Source organism: Cheilinus undulatus, linkage group 15 (assembly GCF_018320785.1).
Source record: "Cheilinus undulatus linkage group 15, ASM1832078v1, whole genome shotgun sequence".
In the NCBI taxonomy this organism is placed as follows: domain Eukaryota; kingdom Metazoa; phylum Chordata; class Actinopteri; order Labriformes; family Labridae; genus Cheilinus; species Cheilinus undulatus.
In genome coordinates, this window is record NC_054879.1 from 7,891,944 (window position 1) to 7,917,016 (window position 25,073).

Genomic DNA, 25,073 nt, shown 5'->3' on the forward strand with positions numbered 1-25,073 from the left:
ACCCTTTTCTGTTAGGGATGGAATTTGAGAACTGGTTCCACTTGAGAACCAGTTCCGATCAGTTTATCACTGGCATTTTATCTTCACAATTCCCTTGTCAATGCTTTACTTCCCTGTGCCTGGAAAAACACAGCCTCGTGAGAGGCAGTCATGAGCGAGCAAGAGCAGAGAAGTTTAGGAAGTAAACTCAGCGGACAGTCACAAAACAGGCCAAAGCTGTTGAAAGTGTGGCGCCATTTCTCAAAAATATTGCAAACAGTGCAACACATAACATCTGTTAGTGTGTTTTAGCATTTTTCCTCCAAAACACTTGATGTTTCATATTTTTAGTTATCAATCCTGTTTTTTGTAGCAGTAATTGAAGGGTGCTTGTCGCTGACTCTCACTGAAGGTGGTGTAAATCTCCTTCAGTTTCAGAGAAAGAGAGAGAGAGAGAGAGAGAGAGAGAGAGAGGAAATAAAATTTCAGTGAAAGCCTATAAAGTCTACTTTTTCCAAAAAGATAATTCACATGACAGAATCAATAAGGGAATCAATTAAGAATTGAATCAATAAGAAGAAACCCATAATGGTATTGATATCAATGAAATCTTATCAATCCCCATCCCTATTTACTGAACCCCAGCAGTGATCACTGTACAACAGGCAACATCTAAACACATATTTATACACCCAAAACACATGTAAACACTCTGCCCAAGGGCATCATAGAAAACCCCGCCCCCCATTTTAAAGCTTATATTAGTTTACTCTTTATAGAGCTGGACTAACAGTGGGTAGATTAGCACTCAAGGCCATTTCACTCAGAGTGGAGTTAGAATTACACAGATTCATTGAACGCAGTTTCCCGGTGGCAACATATAAATATTTGCTGTGTTGTTGAGATTTTGAGAAACTACCACATTATTATGGGAAAGCCAGTTTTGTTTTCCCCAAATAACAAGATTGGATAAGTTGAGATCTTTGGAAAACAACTAAACTTTACTGTCATTATAGACTTTTGTCCACTTTTTCTCCACTCACAGTCTACTGAAAACAGCTGCATGATATACTTTTGGGTCCTGAGCCACCAGTTGAGAACCACTGACACGGACTTTTATGATGAAGTTTCTTATGACAGAAGTTTATGATGAAAATAGTCAGCACCCGATGCTCTGGCTTCTTTACAGTACATCATCAAGTTCATTGCATCCTCCTGTTTGCAATCCCAGCGCTGTAGTTCTAAGTAAGACACATAAACTTCCTGTACATTTATACATTTGACCTTCTCTTCAGGTTAAGGATAAGAAGATAAACACATGTGAGCAGTTAGAGCAGTATACATGAGAATTAGTCTCACTCATGCAAGCAGATGAAAACCATTCACCTCTCTCTATAAACATGAGGCTCTGTTATCTTGAAGCGGTGCTGCCCTCTGCTGGGGAAACCTTGGTACAACAAAAACACTTCTACAAGGCTCCACAGAGACTGAGTACTAAATGATGATCAAGCAACTTGTTCCCTTGATTTTTTTAAACATGTGCACACACACGATCAATCAGAGTACAACCACAGTGCCATGTAATTAAATGATGGGTTAATTAAATTCCCCGTGTCCCTGTGTAACTCTGACAGAGGAAGGAAGCTAGGTCAGAGGGAGGGGGGAGCGTTAAATGGCTATCAGGACCCCGTCTACCCTCTCTTTGTGTGTGTTTGTGTGTGGATGGCTAGTGGTTACCGAGCCATTGGCCTAGTTTTTGGTTGAAGACCGGGAGTGGAGGTTTACAGTCACGCACCTCCCTCATCACGCGCAGTCCACTGGCTTTCTCTCTTGTATAATACACCTCCCTTGTGCTGTAATTTTCTAAAAAACTTTTTGTTCCCTTCTTTCTCTGACCACTCATGTTGAAGCCTTTGTATCACTCTCCATCCACCCTCCAGCTTTTCAAAGACCTCAGTGGAGATCTGGAGCTTTTACACCCCTTTATGGAGCACCACGCACTCACTCCCAAAAGCTCTCAAAGGCTCTCCCGTTCCCTCTCATCTCTCACACAAAATCTCTCCCTCTTGCCAGACACACATTCAGGCTGAGTGAGTGTTGCTTCAGGAACGTGACTTCCTCACAAGGCAATGGAGCTCTGCTTCTGCACGGGCATTTTTCATCTGCCTTCATATTCAGGTATTCAGGACAAACTTTTCTCAAGTTGCAAAGTAACTCGATATAAGTGCTTCACCGTGGAGATGAAACGCTGTGGAAGGCGGGGTTTTTGGACCCTTTGTTCCCCAGATGTTCATCACTCCATCAGCTTGTTATTTTGTTTTTCCTCTCGTCAAAATACCTTGTTAGATGGTTCCCTTTTTGGGTTTGTGCTTCCTAGTTTTAATGAGGAATCCTTATAAATACTAATGAGCGTATTTCAGTGCAGCAGAAAGCACTCGTTACCTCTTTGTTGAAGTAAGAATGTCAACATTTCACTCTAATGAAGCTGCAGATTTGACGTGTGGCCTCTTTTGAAGTGTCTTCTTTTGCTTATGTTTGCTTTTACTATCTGATGACAGTGAAATCCTTTTTATTTTCCAATATTTGTTTCCTGAAAAATCTCCTAAGCCATTTAAGTTATTCATGATTCGGCTCATGTGCTAATACTGAGCCCTTAAAATTCAGCATCGCCGCAACCAGCTTTAAAATTCAGATGAACGGCTTCGGAAAAGCTGAAAAAAACTCTTCCCACTTGGTCTATTTTTAGAGCTTTGTGCTTTTGGGTTGACTCTGAGTGCTTTCAACGTATGAACCAACAGATGGGCTCACCACAGTAGCCTGGATCGCTCGCCTGTGAGACAGTTTAAGAGGTTGTTTTTGTCAATGGTTGTGTGTCTCTGTCAGAGCGCTGCACAGGCCACCAGGAGCTGAGTTGTTATTCAGAGTGTGGAAACAACTTCTTTCCTCTTGTCCGATCGGCGTGTGTTGAAAATGCCAAGAGAAAGAGAAGGAACAGCGGGTGAAATCTCTCCCCGTGGAACAACATGTTCCTCTGCGAGTCTGCAGCTCTCACACACTATCTATAAATTATAATACCAAAGGAAGTGGACCGACTTGTCTCCCTTTCAGGAAAACAAAGCAAAACAAAAACACAGTAAGACAGCCAAGGCAGTTGTGGTGCAGACTTGGCCAGCCTCAGTTATGGTTGGCTTGCACACAGAAGCATGAATGAATCTGCGTCTGGGGTGTATTTACAGTCATGGTCTCCCCTGCCCCACAGCTCTTATCCCCTATCTTTTTGCCAGCTCTTTCTTGCTCCAGCGACGTTTTCCTCTGTTATTTTTACTCTCTGTGGTCGACCGCTTCTCTTTCATTTCTCCCTCTTTCTGCCTTTCTGCTCATTTTAACTTTATGTCCCTAATTGGCTGACCTCTACCCAAAAAAACCTCAGAGTTTTCTTTTTAAGAACATTGCATGCCGAGCAGTGAGAGGAGAGCTGTGGAGAGTGAAGCCAGCCTCATTGACCTTAAACAACCCCGCGGGTTAGAGATCCCACTTCTACATCTAGTCCGCTCTTAACTTCTTACATTTTTTTCTTACATTTTTCTGTTTCCTTAACTCCTCGCCTTATATTACCTCTCCTGTCTTCATCCCATTTCAGCTCCCAGTCTTCCTTTTCCCGCCTCTGGCCTGCTTTCCGCTCTCTTTCTTGTACTCCTACTTGAGGATTTTGCTCTATATCCTTTCCATATTTCCTTTTACTCTTTTCCTAAGCTTTTTTGCCTCTACCCTCCAGTCTCTTACAGCAAATTAATCAGCTTTCTCTCCCTTCTGTAGCTCTGTATACCAGAGAGCCAAAGAAGCTTTCATTTTTCTTTCTTCAATTGTTACATTTAATATATTTCTGTATTTTTCCTGTTGAAATTGTGGGTTTTGGGTCACATTTCCTAAGAAATAATGCTGCGCTACAGAGTTTGTCAGAAAAAGAAGTCCTGTTTGTCACGTCTACGGTAAAGTATTTGCCCCATCCTGATGTCTAATTTTTTGCATTTCTGTCACTCTTGCATGTTTCAGATCATCAAACAAATATTGATATTGGACAGAGATAACCCAAGTAAACACAGAATACAGTTTTTAAAAGATGATTGCATTTGTCAAAGGGAAAACCATCCAAACCTTAAGTTAAAAAAAAGTAATTTCCCTCTTAACCTGTTAATTGTTGGTGCCACACTTGCCATAACTAGTAATGAGTCCTATACATTGTTGTGGAGGAATTTTGCCCCACTTTTCTTTGCAGAATTGTTTAAATTCAGCCATATTGGTCTGTTTAAGGTCATGCCACAGTATCTCAACTGGATTCAAGTCCAGGCTTTGACTAGGCCACTCCAAAAATCTTCATTTATCCTTTTAAAGCCATTCAAAGGTGAACCTGTTGGTATCTTGGGATCACTGTCATGGTTTCATCAATCGCGGCAAGTGGTCCAGGTCCTGAAGCAGCAAAGCAGCCCCAGACTATCACACTACTGCCACCATGTTTGACTGTTGGTATGATGTTCTCTTAGGAAATGCTGTTAGTTTTACGGCAGATGTAACGGGTCGAACACCTTCCAGAAAGTTCAACTTATCTCGTCAGTCTACAGAATTTTTCTCAAAAAGTCTTGATCATCAAGATGTTTTCAGGCAAATGTGAGACGAGCCTTTTTGGTCTTTTTGGTCAGCAGTGGTTTTCACCTTGGAACTCTTCCATAGATTCCATTTTTGCCCAGTCTTTTTCTTATTGTTGAATCACGAACTTTGACCTTAACTGAGTCGAGTGAGGCCTGCAGTTCTTTAGATGTTGTTCTGGGTTCTTGTGTTGCCTCCTGTATGTGTCATCAGTGCACTTCTGGAGTAATTTTTGGTAGGCTGGCCACTCCTGAAGGTTCATCACTGTTCCAAGTTTTCTCTATTTGTAGATGATGGCTCTCAACAACCATCCGTCCTTTTTGATGAGGGCCAGCACTTCCAAGTCCGAGGCCATGGTTCTTTGCCAGAAAGCAGTGGATTGCTCCCTCCAGGAGGGGAGGGTGTCTTTGGGCCAAGTGAAGGACTTCAAGTATCTCGGGGTCTTGTTCACGAGTGAGGGTAGAATGTGCTACAAGGTTGACAGGCAGCTTGGTGCAGCATCAGCCGCACCGAAGACACTGGTGAAGAGGGAGCTGGAAGGCAAAACTTTCAATTTACCAGTCGATTTTATGGTCAGGAGCTCTGGGTAATGACCGAAAGAATGAGATTGTGGGCTGAAAATTCTTCAGGAGGTGTCTGGACTCAGCCTTAGAGATAGGCTGAGGAGCTCAGATAACCGGAGGATCTCTAAGTAGAGCTGCTGCTCCTTTGCCTGAAAGGAGCCAGCTGAGGGAGGTCAGATCAGGATGCCTCCTGGATGCCTCCCTGTAGTGGTCTTCCAGGCATGTCCAACTGGAAGGAGATCCAGGACTTGCTGGAGGGATTATATATCTGATCTTTCCTGGAAACACCTCGGAATCCCCCAGAAAGAGTTGGGAAATGTTGTTGGGGAGAGAGATGTCTGGGTTGACTTATTGAGCCTGCTGCCACTGTGTCTTGACCCCAGATAAGCAGAAGAAAATTGATGGTTCTCACCATGGTTCTCTGAAGTCCAAAAGCCTTTGAAATGGCGTTGTAACCCTCTCCAGACTGATAGATGTCCATGATAGTTTCTCATCAGTTCTTGAATTTCTTTAGACTGTGGCATTACGTGTTTCTTTTTGAGGTCTTTTAGCCAGGTCAAGTTCAAGACAAAAGTTGCATAAATCAAATGCTACTAACATTTCATTAGCAGAGCTCTTATGACTTATAACCGATCATTTGTTGAAATAATCCCCCAGGTGTACCACTGTTTTACTGTTCCTGAGTCTTGATTGCAACATGCAGCCAGACCTGGTATCACAAATACCAAACATGCTTAAAGGGTATTGGTATTTTTCTTTCCAGGTCTGAACGCCTCCAACAGAATATTTGCAACAGTCAATGAGAGTAAGCAGACCTAGAAGCATCACCAATCAGATGTGTACATTAACAGCTCACAAATGTAAACACAACTATACTTTTATCTCAAGACTTCACATTTATTCTTTACTTGTTTTATGTTTTTGGCTGCAAAACAGCAAGCAGCTGTCATCACTTGTTCACCATTCTTGCTTTTCTTTCGAAGTCATGTTTGATTGTGCAAGTTTCTGTGATGTTTCTTGTTTTTGAAATTACCATTGAGGAATTGTTCATCCAAACTTTGGGTGTGTGGTCTCACTATCCGGCCAGTTATCTAGTGTGCAATTTGTGGACTGTAATGTTAAAATAGTTTGTCCTTATTTGGGCTGAACGATTTTGGAAAATAATCTAATTGCGATTTTTTTTCTCCAATATTGCAACTGCGATTTGATATGCGATTATTCCTTAACTTTCTTTTTTTCAATTCTTTAAAAGTGTCTAATTCTGATGATTTTGACTTGTATTGCAAATTGGATATGAATTGTTGAATCGAAGTTGTTTTTTTTTTGGGGGGGGTCAATTAAATGTCTAAAGAAATGATTTGATTTAAATTACCCAGCCCTATTCCTTATGTCTGCAGGCTCCCATGTTTTTGGAATCATTTAAGATGCATGAACTTGTTACCAAGGCCTGGCACATGAGAATTCAATGAGATATGCTGCAGCTTTGGATCAGTGTTAGAGTCAGTCTTCCCAGCAGTAGTTTGTGTTTGATACCGAGTAGTTAAGTGTTTATGGCAGCCTCTGCCATCTCTGTGTGATAATTGTGTGAATAAGCTCACTTGGAGAGTAAAAGATTTGAGTGGATGCTGGTTTAGCTCAGTTGGTAGAGCAGGGGCTCATAAACACCATTCATAAATACAGAAACCCTTCCCCTGTTTGTAGAAATTATTTCTACTTCTGTCTTTATGTAAACTTTTGTTTGCATTTGAAGTTCACAAGGAGCTTAAAACTGGAGTCAAGTCACTCTGTGTGCCACAGTGGGCACAAAATACTCTAGTAAGTGAAAACTGTTCAGTAATATTTGGTATGAAGTGGAGCAGTTTTATCATTACAGGGTTTCTAATGTTAGCAACGCTTAAGCTGGTATTTTCCCATGAAACATGTTTGTAATTAAATAATCTTATTATTAAAAAAGTGGTCTATTCAAGATCCATTTTCTGTTAAATTCCTGAAAAAGTGCTTTTTGATTGCCAAACTTTGTGCTTGAAATGAGGCACTGAAGCTTTCAGGTAATTTTGTAATGAATCAATTACATCAATTAGCTGATAAGACTATAAATAAGTAGACCTTTTCACTCTAAGTGGAAGAACCTGCATTCCATCTCTTCAAACAATGTGAAACTGAAGAGAAACAACAATTTTTGGAACATTTCTGCCGTGATGTGGAAAGCTGCAATCACTGCTAATGGAGCGTAAATCTGCTGTGTGTAGTGAGTTGGTAACACTGGAGTGCCTGTAGTCCAGGTTTGTGTTGTAAACAGTGCGGTGACCTTAAAAATGGTGTTTGCTCATATTAAGCATCTCTTCTTTTCTTTGACAGGTTTCTCCCAACAGACGCCACAGCAGAGAAGGAGGTGAGTGGTTTTTATTCTTTGACATATGTGTTGATTTCATTCGCTTTTTCTTTTCCTTCCATTCTTTGCTGTCAAACATCAAAAAAGCTGTGTACAGAAATATCAGAGCTTTTAATGCATGGTGTGTAATTTCCACAGCCTGGGGCGTCTGTGTCAAAATAACAAAAGATAATGAGGAGGGGCCAGCGCCGCACAGCTTTGCTCTCCTCTAATGCTTACTCTCTGTTTTAAAATGGAGCCTCTGTCCAATAAAAACTGCTTTCTGAGGTTTCTTTTCATGGATGAACTTTTCATAATGGGGGAGAAAAGCTGTTAAAAGTGGCCTTCCCAAAGCATTCTTGGATTACTTGGAGGATTAACTAGGAAGGCCATTTCTAACAGCTTTTCTTCATTTGTGAAATCCCAAAAATGGTTTACTGTTTTGTAAATAAAGTGTAAAATATAAAGTAAGCAGCAGACGTGGGCAGAGCAGCTTGAAAATGTAGGGCTGTGCAGTCATGGAGTTATTTGTTACTTGGGAAGCAACAAAATATACAGATAGCAGATGGCAAATATACAGATGGCAGACAATAAGCGTGGTCCATCACTTGTGATGCAAAAAGAACAAGAATGTTCTAATGAAGTTAGAGTGTTTTTGATTAAGGGGACCCGACCCTGATTCAAGTACACTTAAGCCCTGAAGTTCTGTTTGGTTTGGTTGGTGAGAATGCAAATCGTACTGTACTCATTAAAGAGGTGGTTTTTGGCATGATACATGTGGACTCTGGCACAGTATGCAGGAGATGTGAATTTAACAGTGCACAGTATGGGACAGAGGATTGTAGCAGCAGTCTGACATCATCATAACAACTGAACTTCTGTCATCACTTTTGCAGTTTGTCCACACTTTTTAAATGCACTTTAGAAATCATTCAAATCTAGCCAATGAATGGTCCATTGTGGTTTAAGTTGCAGTGAGCTAGTAGAGATGCAAAGGCAACTCTAAGGGTTTCCTGTCTCTTAAAAACACTTGTATCTGGATAGTACAGGCCCCCACCATCACCTAAGCTGCAAGGTAGTCTTAGTTGGCGTTTCATATATGATTAAAAAGTCATCCATAGTCCCTGTATTTGCCTTTGTACATCCACACGTGTGCTTGGGCTCAGAAATGTGAATGCGGATCTGCAGGGGAGAGGGAAGGGGAGAGCAATCACACCAGGGTGCAGTATGAAATAATCACACCCTAAAAGTACACTTATGTTGTGTAAGATTTCTTTCAGTAAATAAAAATTAGCAGCCACTAACTCTATTCAAGTAAAACTAAAGATATTCTGTTGCAACTATAAAAAATTAGAATTTCTCTGGCTTTCAGAACAGTTATATTTAATTACTCAACAAAAAAGACTTACATATGATATAGGAGTGGTGATTTTTAATAGTTCAAATATTAGTGCACCTTTAGATAGCGACTATTTCCAGCAACAATAATCAGTCTTCAGCCCTCTATGGCTTCAACTTTGGTGCCTGGGAGATGTAGTTTGATACCATCTGAGCTGTGATTACAAATGATGGCCACTAGAGGTAGGCAGAGTGTTTCTTTATAAGAAGCCTCTCATCTTTTTGCTTTTGGTGAGTTCAACTGAATAATAAGCCCAATAAATCTAACTCATAAAGTCAGTTAAAGGTGCAACGTAAAAACTGATTTAAGCTTTGCACAAGTGAGAGCCTTTCCTTTTACTGCAGCTGTGAATATTTTATTTCTAATACACATACCTGAAAGTGTCTGAACATATTTGAGTTGTGAGTGAAGTAAATGTGTGTTTCACCTTTTTGGTGGTGGTGGTGGAGGTGGTAGGAGTGTTTGGAGGGGTTTCATGTTTAAGAAGAGGACAGACAAGTAGGAGGTGTGATTCTTCTCCCCATGTTAATTCACAACCAAATGACACGTCTCCCTCCTGTGAGCCCCCTCCTTCTTTCTCACACTCTACTCCATCGCCTCTCCTCCCCGACTACTGATAGGGCAGAGATGGAGTCAACAGAGGAGAGAAACGGCAAGAGGCGGAGGAGGAAAGTGAGGGAGGGAGAGAGAGTTCGGATACAAGGGAAGGACTAAAGTAGAAACAAGGAAACGCTGCAGGTGTTTGGAGTGGGGCGCTCTCAGTATCATTAGCTTAACAGCAAGTGTGAGAGCAGTCAGTGTGAGAGGTCGAGGGCAGGTGGTCCACGTGGATGTGGTCTCACAGTTACTTCTCAGCAGCTGAACTTTTATTTGTGCTGATAGAGAGCTTTGTAGGTGATTTTAAAGCAGTTTAAGTGCTGACCCAGCCATGGCCCTTCTTACCAACGGCGCGCAGAACCTGGGCTCCTACTTCTGTCTGATCCGACGCAGGTTCAAGAGGAGGCGCAAGAAACGCTCCGAGCGCAAAGGTAACCCTCACAGCAGCGGTTCAGAAGCAGGGTGATGCTGAGCTGGCTTTTTTTAGACTTTGTAATGCTTGTTAATTTTACCTGAAAGAGAGGAGAGCTTTGAACTCACTGTGCTGAAGCTGTACTGACTTGTCTGTGAAGTTTAAAGTTGTAAACTGCATCAACAGATGGTAAAGGCTGCTCTTTGTGCAAACACTGAGAGTGCTTCAAAGCTACAAGGACTTTAAATGATTACTTAGTTGGTGCAGCATGGAGCAAATTAACTCCTGGCAACTTACATGGTGAAGTTAAGGTTTTGTTTGTACTATTTACATGTAGAAAGATTCATATTTACAGAATTTTAAGGTGTCGTGTGTCGTGTTGAAATGCGTATTTTTCCTTAGATCACAAATATTGTAATTGTTGTGAACACCAGACTTGACCCTGGATACTGCTGATCCCCCAGGAAAAAAACTTTTATGAGATTTTTTTTTGTTAATTAATCATAGGATCTTTGTGATTTATCAAATGAATGTCTTAAGATTTCACATATTTTTTTCTGAAAAACTGTGTTATGCTGAAGTGTTTTATATCAAGTTCATGGATCATGTGTGTGGGAGATTTGACTCTAGCTTGACAAAAGGGACTTTCTTAAATCTTCGTACGGTCATAAACACGTGAAGTTACTTGGTTGACAGAGGAAAATTTCAAATTTGCAATTAATTAATTAATTACAGGAAAACATACGTGAATCCAAAAATGTATGCCCAAATATTGCACTCATGCCATCACACAGCCATCCACTGTAGCTTTGTAAATTATACAGATGGAGAGACATGCAAAAAAATCTCAAACGTGCTCTCAATTTCTATGATTTTATCCATCCAGAAAATCAACACCATCCAAGATCCACAGACAGTCTTCCCTTAGACTCCTCTCCTCCTGTACATGAGGTTCGTCCTAACTTCATCTAAATTATGCCACTACAGACATGCAATCTTTCAAGCCTTAAATAAATCCATATCACTGATTCAAAAGCTTTAAAAAAGTGGGGGGGGGGGGGGGGCCGGTTAATATTCAGTGTTTTTCATTTTTGACCGAAAGTGAAAAAAATGTAGCCATTTTCCCTATTTCTTTGTTTCTGAAAAATAAAAAATGGAAAAACAAGCAATCTCTAGTTTTTCTGTTTCAGTCATAAAAATGTAAAAACAAGAAAACAAATTTCCAAAAGATGGGTCCAATTTTATTTTATTTTATTTATTTATTTATACAATTTATTTCGTTTTATTTTTCTTTTCTTGGTTTAGTGAAATACTTGAGAAAAAAGAAATCAAATGGGGATGGTAAATATTTCAAAATAAAAGCATCCATAGTAATCCACTGTGTTGCATAATCATAGGCCTGTTTGCTTTTTTAAAAAATATTAAAGATTATGTTTTTTCATTTATTCACTTATTTCTTTTGTAGACACAAAAATAAATCAACCTTTCCAACAAACAATACAGTCATTAATTGAAACCTTGATTCCTGCTAAGTACGTGGATTTAATTAATTAATTAATTATTGGTTTCCTGTTGTTGTGACTGAAATGTAAAAACAGAAAACTGTTTGTTTCGTATGAGATAGTTGCCATTTTTGCTGTTTTTGTTCCATTTTTTGTCCAACACGAAAAAAAAACTGATTAACAAGGGTGTCTCTGGATTTCTGCGGCTGGTTTCCACCAGGAAATGGAACTACCTGTAAATATGCTGACCAAACACCAGGACCGGTCTTGTACTTTTAAAGTCAGATTAACACATGGTCGAGTATATTGATCTCCAACTGCATTATCAAAGTATATACAGTGCTTAACAAACTTATTAGACCACCTGTCATATTTAAAGAGCTTCTACATATTGGTGTATTAACCATTGCAGAAACTAGGGCTGTCACGATATCAGATTTTCACTTCATGATTATCGTGGGCAAAAATGTCACGATAACGATATTATCACGATTTCAATATAAAAAAGTAAATAATAATGGGACAATTGATCAGATTTATCTTTAACTTTATGTTGTGTTCTCTCTTTTGGCAGATGAATTACACTCAAAATACCTTTCTAAGGAGGTACTGCAGCTGCTGTGTCATTGTGGAGGGTCAGTGTTTGTGTGTGAGGGGAAAGGGGGAAGAGTTGTTGGGGTGCTACAGGAGGGAGACGAAGCAGGGCGGAAGAAAACAGGGGCAGATGTAGAAAACAAACTGTGTTCAAGTGGCACTGGATCATTTACACGATATTATTATATGCACATTTGTAACACAATATTGAAATTTTATTTTTTTAATACTACGATTATCGTCAATATCGGTATATCGCGACAGCCCTAGCAGAAACATTAAAATGATTTTGGTAATTACCAATGCTGTTAATTTAGGGCAGCTGTGGCATAAACCTTACTTTGGTTAGGGTTTGGGTGGTCTAATAAATTTGTTAAGCACTGTATATATAAATATAAATATATATACACACAATTTAGGCTGCATGGCAGTGCAGGGTTAGCGCTGCTGCCTCACAGCTAGAAGGTTCCTGGTCCGCTTCCCATCAGGGCCTTTCTGTGCAGAGTTTGCATGTTTTCCTTGTGCACGCGTGGGTTGTCTCAGAATACTCCAGCTTCCTCCCGCCACCAAAAACAAAACGTGCTCATAAGGGTTAATTGGTGGCTCTAAATTGACCGTAAGTGTGAATGTGAGCATGCCTGGTTGTCTGTCTCTGGCGACCAGTCCGGGGTGTACCCCGCCTCTCGCCAAATGACAGCTGGGACAGGCTCCAGCACACCCACAACCCCTAATAGGGTAAGCGGTGTAGAAAATGGATGGATGGATTTACCCAACTTCAAAAAATTTGACATAGATTTTTTTCATGCTTACATGTTTTTTGAGTGTCTTGTTTTGGTAATTAGACAGGAATAAGAAAAAAAAACATCAGTTTAAGTTATATTTAGGAGTAGAGCATAGAGTAGTTAGTGGGAAACAACCCTTTATTAGGATTTATTTATATGTTTTTTTTTCTTAAAAGTGATATTTTTTGTTTCAAGAGTCAGAATTTTGCATAATTTGAAGGTCAGCGTTGACTTTGTGATTAAAAGAAGCATTTTTCAGTGTCTTTGACATTTTTACCTCTTAAGAGTGTAAAATCAGGCATCATTGAAACCCTCACACCACTTTCAAAGAATCAGCATCAGAAAGAAAACAATGCCAACTCTACTTACATTATTAGTGACTATGTGATAAATTTGACATCTGTTTTGTTTTTTTTTGGATTTCTCTTGTAAATAATTAATTCCTCTCACACATGCAGTGCTCCATGGAGGAGCTTCTGAAAAAGTTTAAAAAAGGATGAATCTGAAGCAGGAGAAACTTTTATCTTTAGTTTTCTAGGATTTTTTTCCGGTTTGATTTCAGAGTCGCAGCTATTTTTCTTTTTGGCATAGACTCATAAATGAGACAACCTCCTGTGCGTCCCCTCACCTCTGAGCGGGACATGTCGGTGTCTCGCTGTAATTGAAGTCGGGTGACGGGAGACCCACAGAGGCTCTAAGCCTCTCTCCCCTGAGTTTGCTGCTCCGCTCTGCTCTGGGGATTAGCCTAACAGCAAAGGTAGTAATTACTTAGGTGGCCTCAGCTCACTGGCAGCATTAGCCATGTCTCAGCCACTTGCTTTGACACCCACCACCCACTGCCCTCCACATCCCCCTCCCTGCCCTCATCTTGGAGCCGAGTCCATTCATCCAAGTAAATCCAGCAGTGCTGATGCTGCATTTTAAGGCCGGGCTCCCTCGCAGACTGACTCCGTCCATCAGCATTACACAGGTCTGTTTCCGGCCCTTTCACTCTCCCTTATCACCGCGGGAATGAAAGTGGCACTTTTTTAACCGTACTGAGAGAAGCGATGACTAAGCGGGACTTTGGGATGATGTTGCTCTGCTCGCTCTCGCAGTCAGCTTTAATGCGGTGCGCTGGAAGCCTCCTGATAAGTTGCTTAGTTCTTTAGCTTTAGTGCTCAGTGGGTTAGCAGTCAGGGCTAGCTGAGAGGATGAGGTCACAAACTTTAGACAATCATCAGTGGAATAATGTGACACCGACTCAAGAAAACCGCTTTTCTCTGTTTCTTTGTCTGTAACGGCAGAGTCAGCACAACGCCACTGGACTGTGAAGTCCATTTAGTGTAGTTCAGTCCTCCACAAGGACACTTTAACACGACCATACAGGGGTCAGAGAGAGTCAGCTGTTTGAGAGCCATCCAGCTATAATCCTTACTGTAGCTGACGACACTCCTCTCATTCTTGTCAGACTCTTTCTTTTTTTCTTCTTTCCCATTTATTCTGAATGAAGAGTCTACCTTTGGAAGAAATCTATCAGCATGTGGGAGAATTCATGATTATAACTTACAACATGCATGCGATTATACATTTAGAGTTCAGTTACTTTGTCCCCAAATGAGGACATTAAAGACGCTTTCCATCAGAGTTATTTTGTGAAATCAGACATGGTTGGAGGAGTGGAGCTGTGTTAAGAGTTTGAATGCAGTGTTAACAGACTCACAAACTATTGAGAATCATGACCGTGCAATATTACCAACACAAGAAGCAGCATTTCCTATAGGAGACTAATTTCTGTCAGTTAAACTGATCAGGAAAGTTGTGTTTGCCTGTGTAAATTGTTTAAAGGTGCTGAGATTTTAGTCTTTTGCATGGTTATCTGCATTAATTACCCTCCACAACAATATTTCATAGATTTCATTCAAGTACAAGTAGTGATGTTTATATATTTTAAACCCTTTCAAAGTAATGACGTTTCTTCATCTCTTTTCAAAGACTACAGAATAATAGGTAATAGATAAAATTACTTTTCTCACATTTCCTGTGTTATAAAATGAGGAAAGTACTTTTGAAAAAAAAAAAAAAAAAGTACAGTAAGATGTTTATTTTTGTACCCTAATTTAAATTTTAACATTATAGGGGTAGAGACAAGGTATGTGTCCACTCTTGTGAATGTGAATTTATAGACAGGAAAGAGCGATATAACAGGAAAAGCAGAACATGTTCATATGGGACTCATTGATCATGATGTACATAGCAACATTTAGAAATAATTGGGCAAAAATGCTGTCACCCTCAAATTCCACATACTCTGTGCAGTGATCCTCTAGGGCTCACTTTCTATTTGAGATTTGGACTTTCATTCAAACCCTTTGTGAACGTTCATATTCCTAGTTCATCAGCGCACTATGCTGCCTGAAGTAGTGCTTTTTGTAGCAGAGCGTAACGTGACCATTGTGTGCCCTCTTGACCTCAGTACATGGAGACGGTGATGCAGTAAGTTTTACAAACATGGAGGCCATTGATAGCAGATAAATGAGTGGAAAATAACAACACCTGAACACTGTGGATGGTCAGATAAAACCACAGGGATGCAACTCAGGAGATGTAAACGTACATGAGGGAGACTCCTCTCTCTGCTGAGAGCAAACGGCTGCTAGAAGCAGCACTAGAAGCCTGCAGCTCTCCAGGCTGAGGTGTTTTCATCTGTGGGTAATTTTGTCAATAAAATTCCTGATCCTGTTCCTTATCCTGATCAAGCCAACAGGATTGTCTTTCTAGCAAATCATCTCCAATAAAATAACCAGGATCGATCAAGATGCAATCAGGTTGTTGGTAAATGCTCAAATATCACTGCTGTTAATATCAAAATCTTTTGAAAATGGCTCATGTTGTCTTAAGTATTCAAATCTATTTAGACATTAGATTATCGACAGTCCTTCGATCCACATGGAAAGCGTATTCTGAAGGAAGTTGCTCCCTCTCAGTCTTTCCACTGCAGGCTCTCTGATCCGTCCCTGGTGCGTGCCAGAAGTGTTCACTCGACGCCGCTCTGCGTGTGACGCACGCCAGGTCTATTTTCATTGGAGGCTGCTGCCATAGTGTATCAATCTGTGTAGGGCAGATCAACCCAAACAGGAACAAGAAGGTTTATTGTATCCAAAATACAATACAATGCACAGACTCCTGATTGTAATTCTCAACACCATATCAACATCACATCTCATCGCCACAGGTCATCATTCCATCAGAGGGTCACAGAGGTAACATGATGGGGAATTTGCAGGTCAGACTTCATATCTTTGGTCATTTAGTAAGGCTTGTGTTCTGTGAATTTGTCTTGATTACTCCTTTAGTTCTTTGAAATAAACAGTTCTTGTAAATGAATGGATGATGTTAAATCTGATCCACACCTTGATATAAACTGTTAGTTTACACTGTAGGATGTAGTATTTATTGGTGGCATAAGAATGTAGATGAAAAGAATATTAAAGTGAATTTCCATACGGCGCACAGCCACTCTCAAAATGCTGAACTTAAGCATATCTTCCAAGTGATAAGTTCTTCAATGCATCTCTCATAAATGTGCCAAGCCATGACACCCGCAGACGATGCTTTCCAATGGGCCGTATATGAAATATGGAAAATGGGGAACAGAGGCCTTTTTTTCTGCCATGCCAGCAAAATCTCCAAAATGAGCTTTTGTAACTTGAAGAGGAGGGGGGCGAGGAGGGGCTCACGTTTACAATCCATCGCCCAGGAAGAGACTTCGTCTGCAATAAGACTATTTTCACATTTTTTCCAAGTAGATAACCTTACACCCTTCTCTCCTCCCTCACATCATCATCCTTCTGTCCTCCCTGTTTAGCTTTCTTCTTAACTCTCCTCTTCAGTTCCCAGTTTCCTCCCTTCATTTGCTCCTCTCATTATCTGTCAGTTCTTTCTTTTATAGATGTGACTTCAGCCACATAGAGATTGTCAGAGCCATTTGAATCAATCTACTATTAATGGTATTGTATGTATTCTGCTGTTTAAATTCCCTTTAAAATAAACTACATTTTTGTATCGAAACACTAAAAAACAGATAGTACGGCATCTGAAACAGACAGACGAAAATGATTAACATTTCACACCAGGACCAGATGCAATCAAATAGAAAACATGATGACATTAATTTACCTAACAACAAAATAGCTGTTAATTATGAGCAGCAACATTTTCAGGCACTACAAAACGCAGCGGCGCTCTGTCATGATAAGAAATGAGTTGTGTCTGCCTGTCTCAATGTAATTAGCCTTGATTAGCATGCTGCTAATGACCGTAACAGACTGACAGAGGGGGGGAAAAGCATTGTAGTGAGAACGCCTGAAAGCAGAGATATGTTTAGCTCGCAGAGAGACACTTTACGGTGCTGGAGATGTGTGCAGGGATTTGTGTCGGCTCCCTTCAGGACCACGGAGATAAAATTCATTAGTATAGATTCTTAAAAAGACGGATTTAAAGGGATAGGCGAATGTTTTGCTGCTGTTGCTGTTTTTTTTTTTTTTAGGAGAAATGTCTTTAAGGTGATGAAAAGTGATGAATTTTACATTTTTCTAGCACAGTTTGAAACTCTAAGTATAGGATCTACTGAGTGTTTTTGTCATGTAATCTTATTTTCACTTTATATATTCTCCTTGTTTTGAAATATATACTTCTCTGCTCTTCACCCGCCTTTGACATGGGTCTCTTAGGGTGTACCGTCACTTTCTCCCTCCTTCTGTCAGCTGTCACAACCTTTCTATTCAGGCGTTGGTTTACACCCTCTCCTCTCTCTACCTGCTGTCCATCAGCGCCACCTCCCCGCCTGACAATAGCAAAAGCACGAGGTGTGAAATTCACTCCGTAGATGACAGTGTCACCGATGCAGGCCCGTACAAATCTACATGGATGCAATCATGTCTCTGCACATTTATTTCCAGACCTCCCCTCCCACGTTTGTACACACAAACGCGTCGGAGCTCAGCACACACCCTTTCTCCTTGCAGAGCAGGATTCCAGCGCATCTAACCTGGCCTTGAATGTGACAAACAGCGTTAGCTGTGAGCGCTCTGGGCACCCAGGCGAGGAGAGCAGGAGGACAGAAGAGACGAGTTCTTGTGTTTGGAGGGTGCTGTTGAATGGACCAAGGAAGGCAGAGATGAAGACCTGACTACAGATGCAGCGGTATCAACAGATTGATGGATAACCACCTACGTTCTTCATTATTGAGCATTTATTGGCTGGTTTCCTCCTCTCAACCCTACTGCAAGGATTTTCTAAGCAATTTGTGCATCATCATTAATATTGATGATGTTCTATGTGAGAAAAATCAAAAGCATACAAGGCCATGTGGAGCTCTTTTTAATGCTTCTCACCTCTTAGACCATTGGTTCCCAACCTGGGGCCCGGGCACCCCTGGAGGGGTGCCAAAGATCTTATCAGGGGTGCAGGAACCTGCAAACTGTGGTTTTCAAAATAAGATGCACATTTATATTTTTAAACGTCATGAGTAGAATCATAATCTATAAGAGCCAAACTAAAAGATTTAAAATCTGAAGAGAATCTGTTAACTTTTAGCAAAAAAGATGATTTTTTAGAAAAAAAATTGAGATTTTAAAGTTGTTTCTCTACAAGAAAACAAACTCAGAATTGCAGAGTTTTAAAAGTTAGAAATTTACAAGAAAAGCTTGCAATTTCTGAGTTAAAAACATTTTAAGTTTGGACATTTACAACTGTGTTAAGCCAAAAATTTACCAGAAACCAAACTGAAAATAGTGGTGAGATTTTTTACATTATCTCAGGCTTCATATCAGAAATACTAAGTTTTGGTTTACTAACATTAACATATTTTTAAGTTAAAAAACTGTATTTTTTCTGTTAAATTAATGACTTTTTAAACTAGAATATTTGAATGTTTTTCTTAAAAATTAACTAATTCCATCCATCCATCTTCCTCTGCTTATCCGGGGTCAGATCGCAGTGGCAGAGTAAGTCAGCCCAGACATCCTTCTCCTTAGCAACGTTTTCCAGTTCCTCCCGAGGGACTCCAAGGTGCTCCCAGGCCAAATGAGATATATAATCTATCCAGCGAGCTCTGGGTCTGCCTCCCAGTTGGACGTACCCAGAAACCCTCCACAGGAAGGTGCCCAGGAAGCATCCTGATCAGATTCCTGAACCACCTCACTTGGCTCCTTTATACGTGAAAAAGCAGCGGCTCTACATCACATACCTTTTGGATGTTCAAGCTCCTCACCCTATCTCTAAGGCTAAGCCCAGACACCCTCCTGAGGAAGGGTCGACCACTTGAACCCGCGAACTCTTTCTTTCATTCATCACCCAGAGTTCATGGCCATATCTGAGGGTCTGGACAGATCAACTGGTAAATCAAAAGCTTTGCCTTTCAGCTCAGCTCCCTCTTCACCATGACAGTACGGTACAGCGCCTACAAAACTGCTGATGCTGCAACAATCCGTCTGTCACTCTCACAGTCTATTCTCCTCTCACTCGTGAACAAGATCCAAAGATACTTGAACTCCCTCACTTGGGGCAAAGACTCACTCCCCAATAGGAGGGAGCAAATTGACTTTATTGTATTTTTATCAAGAGTAGCCCTAGTACACCGTCGTAATAACTGGTGGAATACAATAGGGCTGAATGATTTGGAAAAATAATCTAATTGCATTTTTTCCACAACATTGACATTATGAGTTTAATATGCAATTGTGAACTTAAAACTAGGGCTGGACATTTTTTGAAAAAATCTTACTTTGATTATTTTGACTCATATTGCAGATTTGATATGAGTTGTTGTATCGAAGGCAGTGATATTTTTATCACTCATTTTGATAGAGAAAAACAAAAGTAAGGAAAGTGGGATTTTTGCAAACTATTCAAAAAATTGACACTTTAATTATTGTATGGTGTGTAGTGCATAACATCTATGTTGCAAAAAACATTCAAACAGTTTTTTTACTCACATTTCACGTCAGTGAAACGCTACACCTTCTGTGATTTGAACATTGCAGCAGATGATTTTGCAATTTAAGTGCATTTCTCCCAACTATACAGAATTTATGAATGAAAACACTGAGTGGTGCTGGCCTCAACTCACAGGAAGTGAGTGTGGGGGGGCCTCCATGTCTGGTGAGTTTGGAGCATCAGACTTGGAGCCTAATGGCAACTTCCAAAATGGACATGCCTTGTTACAATCATAAAAATGAAGCATTTCCCTGTCTTTTAAAATGTTAGAGCTCAATTTAAAAGATAAATTACAAAGGAATGGTCACTTTCAGTGCAAATGATATTTCAGTGCAAAAATTCTACATGTAGTTTCTTTAAAACTTTAAATAAATCCTGGTTTACTTTGAGGAAGACACCTGCGATGTTGAAATGTTGTTAAATTTGAAACATGCTTAGATAGCTGTGCTAATCATATGCTCCAGCCTTTTTTTCCTTTTTCCTTTTTCCCTGTTTGTAGATGCATCTAGTTCGCAGATGTTTATCAGCTGATGTGCAGACCCCTCCTTTCTGTTTGAAAAACTATGGACTTGTTTGCGTAGCTTACTGAGGCATCTTCACTGATTTTAGTCTGCTCCCCTCCCCCATCTCCCATCCTCACCCCAAACTCCTCAGCCTGTAAAATAGCAGGCAGATTTCTGTAAAATCCAGACTATGAGTCACACCAGTCTGTTTTGAGGTCTCTCAGGGAGGAAACATGTTTAAACTTTTCCTGCACTGTAATTTCCATGAATTTCTTTACACCTGTGTAGCTTTTTCTAGCACCATCTATTTCAACCATGCAGAGTTTCAGGCCTGCTAGTTACTGGTATGAGAGCTGAGCTGTCAGCCTACAGTCATAGTTGTGAAGTAGCGACCCAGAACTTTTCAGATGCACTTTGCACCCCTGCTTCTCAGTTGTCATCCTATAGCTGAGGAGTCTTTGCAATCAAACCTGCACTCCACAAAGTTTATTTAGTTAACAGTATACCAGCATATCTTTTTAGGTGAAAAATAGGGATTAAAAGCATGTCAGAGACACTGGAGTTGCACCCCTAAATTTGCCAAGAACACTTAAAGTTTCAAAAATTAGTACTAAAAAAATTGTACACTTGCAGACCAAAGGATGTCTAAATTTCAAGACAGCAGCCACGTTGTAAAATGGCTTTCGGCCAAATTTCTATAAAATGCATGAGAAAGAGCCATTAGTCATGTTTTGTCATGCCTCTTGTAGCCAATGAAGTCAGTTATAAAATCGACACATAGAATGAAATCAAATGTTTTTATTCTATTTTGGCTTCTAATGTACCGTAACTCCCCTTTGTCTGCGTGATTCCCTCCTCAGTGTGCTCGTAGTTGTTGAAGTGTCTGCATGTTTTCACAGGTGGAGTCCCTTACCTGTGCGCCCTGTTGGCTACTTGAACATTGAGCACAGCAGTGGTGGTAAACTCTGCGACAGGCCCTTACACACCTCCCTCCACACACACACATTCACACACTTCCAAACGTACTCTCCTTTCCCCCCTACAGGCGCTCGGTGCCTATGCTGTGTCATAAATCAGAGCTGTCAAATAGATTTTACAGCTCACAGTGAAAGGAGGAGAGGCAGCCACCCAACAACCTTGAAAAGATGGAAGAAAGCAAAAGTAGAGGAGTTTTAGTATTATTAAACCCGATACCTGGACCGGAGGAATCTATAAAGACTGAAGGGACAGTTTTTCACTGCACAGATCATGAATGATCATGAGGGACAAGTTCACTGTCAGGTTAGCGTGATTTATAACTCTACTCACCAGTCTTTGATTTGCAATAAGCATGCAGAGTAAGAATCATATCACCTTTTCTTACTAGGTTTGTTAAGAAAGAAATGTTTCACTCACTTGCCTTTAGCATTGACCTTTTGACCTTCTGATTTAATTCTCCTCTTTTTTATACTTTGGTTGAATGTAAAAATGAGGAAGTGGCGTGTCAGTTGAAGGGAATATACAGGAAATCTAAAGACAAGAGGAAAAACTAGCAGAGCATGATCCACCTGTCTTTATTAAAGTTTTATTTTTTTCTAATTTCAGATTAGTTCCATTTCATTTATTTACTGGGGGGAGGTCTTTTACGTCTTCATCTGAATGACAGGACAGTGGATAAAGTCAGAATTTGGGGAGAGTTGGAAATGACATGAAGGAAAGGAGTCGCAAGTCAGATTTGAACTCAAGTGCCCTGGAAACAGCTTTTTTTGGGGTGTGCCAGCTAACCAGTCGGCCACAGGCATCACATCATATATAGTAGGGCTAACCCATACAGTCAGATATTTGATGATTTTTTTTGAGAGAGCCCTATTAAGCTGCCAATATCACTGTCAAACAGCTATTCTTTACACAAGGATCCTTCCATTCCAGCTGTAAAGGATTGCTCAGTGCCCAGTGCATAGATTTGCCTTTTCTTTCTCCAAATAAAACATGACTCCAAAAAGTTTTAGGGAAAGTTTAAGCCTAACTAATCAGGTTACTATTTACTTTAACCCATAAGTCTTCTGTGTTGTTAATCAGCAAGTATAATATTCAAATAAGGTCACCATAATGCAGACTTAAAAAGTGAGAAAAAGCATACATCAGATAACCTGACATACCACACAGAGTGTTTCATATATCCATTGTTTGGATATTTCACATCCATCTGGGAAAGCTTGCTATCAAGGAGTTTGGGAAGGACAGGACTTTAAACAAATGTTCTGTCCATCACATTCATTACAGGCCAATCAGAGTGCCAAAACATGTGACGCAGTAGCACACATGTGCCACTCTGCAACAAACCTACCTGTAAATGCTACCATAGTTTAGGAAATGTGAATGATGATGTGGATTAAACTTCATGGCCGGTGGGGAGAAGATCAAAAACGTCTTCTCTGCCAAGAGGAGCTTTCATTGTGGCTCTTTGCTCTTGTTTAAATAAAGAAATGTGGCCCAGTTCTGATTAAACTGGTGCTTTACCAATGCTACAGCTGAGCTAACCGCTCCACCAGTTAATTGTATATACAGACCCACACTACACCCCTCACCCATCTTTCGTAACTCTTGCAAACTCATGCTGAAGCAGGTCAGCAGAAGGGCAGAAACATCTTTTCCATCATGAAAAGCTTTCAATGCTGTTTCTTGCTAAAAAAAAAAAAATTGGTACAGTTGTGATAAAACTGCCACAATACTCATCAGAGCTAACCGTGAGTAACACAGACCCCGCCGGTAGTTACCGCCTCGTTCACCTCAAATGACGCTGATTGGTCAGAACAGCATCTAGTGCTCAGCAAACATTGTGGATTGGAGCTTTTCAAGATGGATTTGCCTGATGACAGACATGGAGTCAGGCTAATCCATTGGCTTTGCAAGGGTATACATCAAGTCCTGTTATGAAATAGTTATCGAAAGTCTAGAAGACAAATAGTTCAGTTATAGGCTTTGTCTTGTGATGCAACCAAGAGTATTAAGAGGGAAATTGAAGGGAGAGATATTTGACCATCAGTGGATTATGTGCAAATTTCTGACCAGTCAGATCTGACTCTGCTTAACCTTAGGTAAGGACACCCTTGATATTAAGTATTGATTTCTATTTCAGTACAAATGCAGATAACTGAGGTGGGTTTATCTGGCACAACTTTACCAACTTCCAAGGTGCATGGAGGATGAACAAAGACTTGAAGGACAAAGAAAGCTCCAGCAACATTTGTAGTTTAGAGGACACCTATACTAGATCGATGATGCTGAAGAAGGCCACAAGATGAAACACATCGCTCTTATAAAGTTCTCTACACTACAAGTGTTGCTGGAGATTTCTGTTTCTTTCTGTACAAATGCAGAATTGCCCTTTTGCTGTAAAGTTGTATGATTATTTGAGCCAAACAGGAACTAATCGTTGCTTGTGGCTTAAAAATACCAAACATTTACCACCTGTATGTACCTGAGTAGGATAATTCAGGTTCAGAATTCAAAATAGAAATTGAGGAAATAATTTTCGCTTCTTTTATAATATTAAAAAACTAGAACAAGTTGACCCTGACTGGGATGTAATTTAGCCTTTCCAAAGTTGCCTTGTTGTAAACAGTCACCTCCATGTGAAGAAGGTGAGTTTGGGCAATTGAACTCAACATATGGAAGCTACCCTGGCAAGACACGTCCTGTTACAATGATAAAATTTTAAAATTTTAAAATTGATTTTAAATTATTATTGATATTTCATTGCAGAAATTCTCCAAATTGTATCTTTAGAGGCAGAAATCATCAGAATATTTTTAACTGCCATTCCTTTCACATAGAGCAATACTGTAGTACAGGCAGAACCATATCAATCTTGCTTTAGCTGCACATTTTTACCAGTTTTAAGCTTTCATTCTCTCACATTCCCTCCTCATCTAAGCTTATCCAGCTAAATGCACTGATTGGACGACTTTTATTGGATGTCAGAGTCTGAATGGCCGCTTCTTAATATGCAAAATGGGAAAATCATGTACGTCCAGCAGCAGGGCTCAGAAGCCAAATCACTCCTGGCAGCCTAATTCACTGGTCATTAGAAGAACCAAATTGAATAATGGACTCCGAGTTAGGCGTGTGTGTGTGTGCATGGGCGCTCGTGTGTGAGTGTTCAATGAGACAGGAGGGGCCATGTTGGGTGGCCGTACTCTGTGGCACTCTTACCTTGGCCCATCAGTTTCAATCAGGCAGCACGACAGGCACTCCCTTTTCTGCCTCGACCCCTCTCCATTAGGCCACCAGCAGCCGCACGTGTTCTCCATTACTGTGCATTACCTGGTCAGTGCCTGGAGACATCAACAGAGAAGGATGAGGGAAGTTCTGACTTTACACACAAAAAAGCCTGATCCCATTTCTATTAAGATTCTTCCTCTTTTCCTCAAAGTAATCACTGGACTGTCTGAGCTTTATTGGGGAAAGTAATGGGATTTTGGGGAGGCGACAGTAGCACTCACTTTTCCAGGCACATGCATGGAGTAAGGATGCATGATACTGGACTTTTGCCAATGTCTAATATGCAGATACTTATAGATTTATTTTACTGATATCAATAGTGATATTTACATATGTATTTCAGACCTAAAACTCAAGTCCTCAAACATACTTTGAAGCTAAAGAATGCAAAAAAGAAACAAACTTCAGTCCTTAAAACACACTTTAAATTATAAGGAAGGGGAATGGACAAAGAAAAGACTTCAGCCTACATAGGTCCACACATTT

General features: G+C 40.3%; 1 protein-coding gene across 5 annotated transcripts in view; it reads left to right on the forward strand.

The window, feature by feature from the left end:
• adarb1b (adenosine deaminase RNA specific B1b) overlaps window positions 1-25,073 on the forward strand; it is a 229,103-nt gene that overhangs the window by 140,537 nt on the left and 63,493 nt on the right. For all 5 annotated transcript variants that reach the window (XM_041806676.1, XM_041806675.1, XM_041806680.1 and 2 more), the window contains one exon: window positions 7,545-7,578. The gene's annotated coding sequence lies outside the window, so the exon portion shown is untranslated. The remainder of the gene's footprint in view (window positions 1-7,544; window positions 7,579-25,073) is intronic.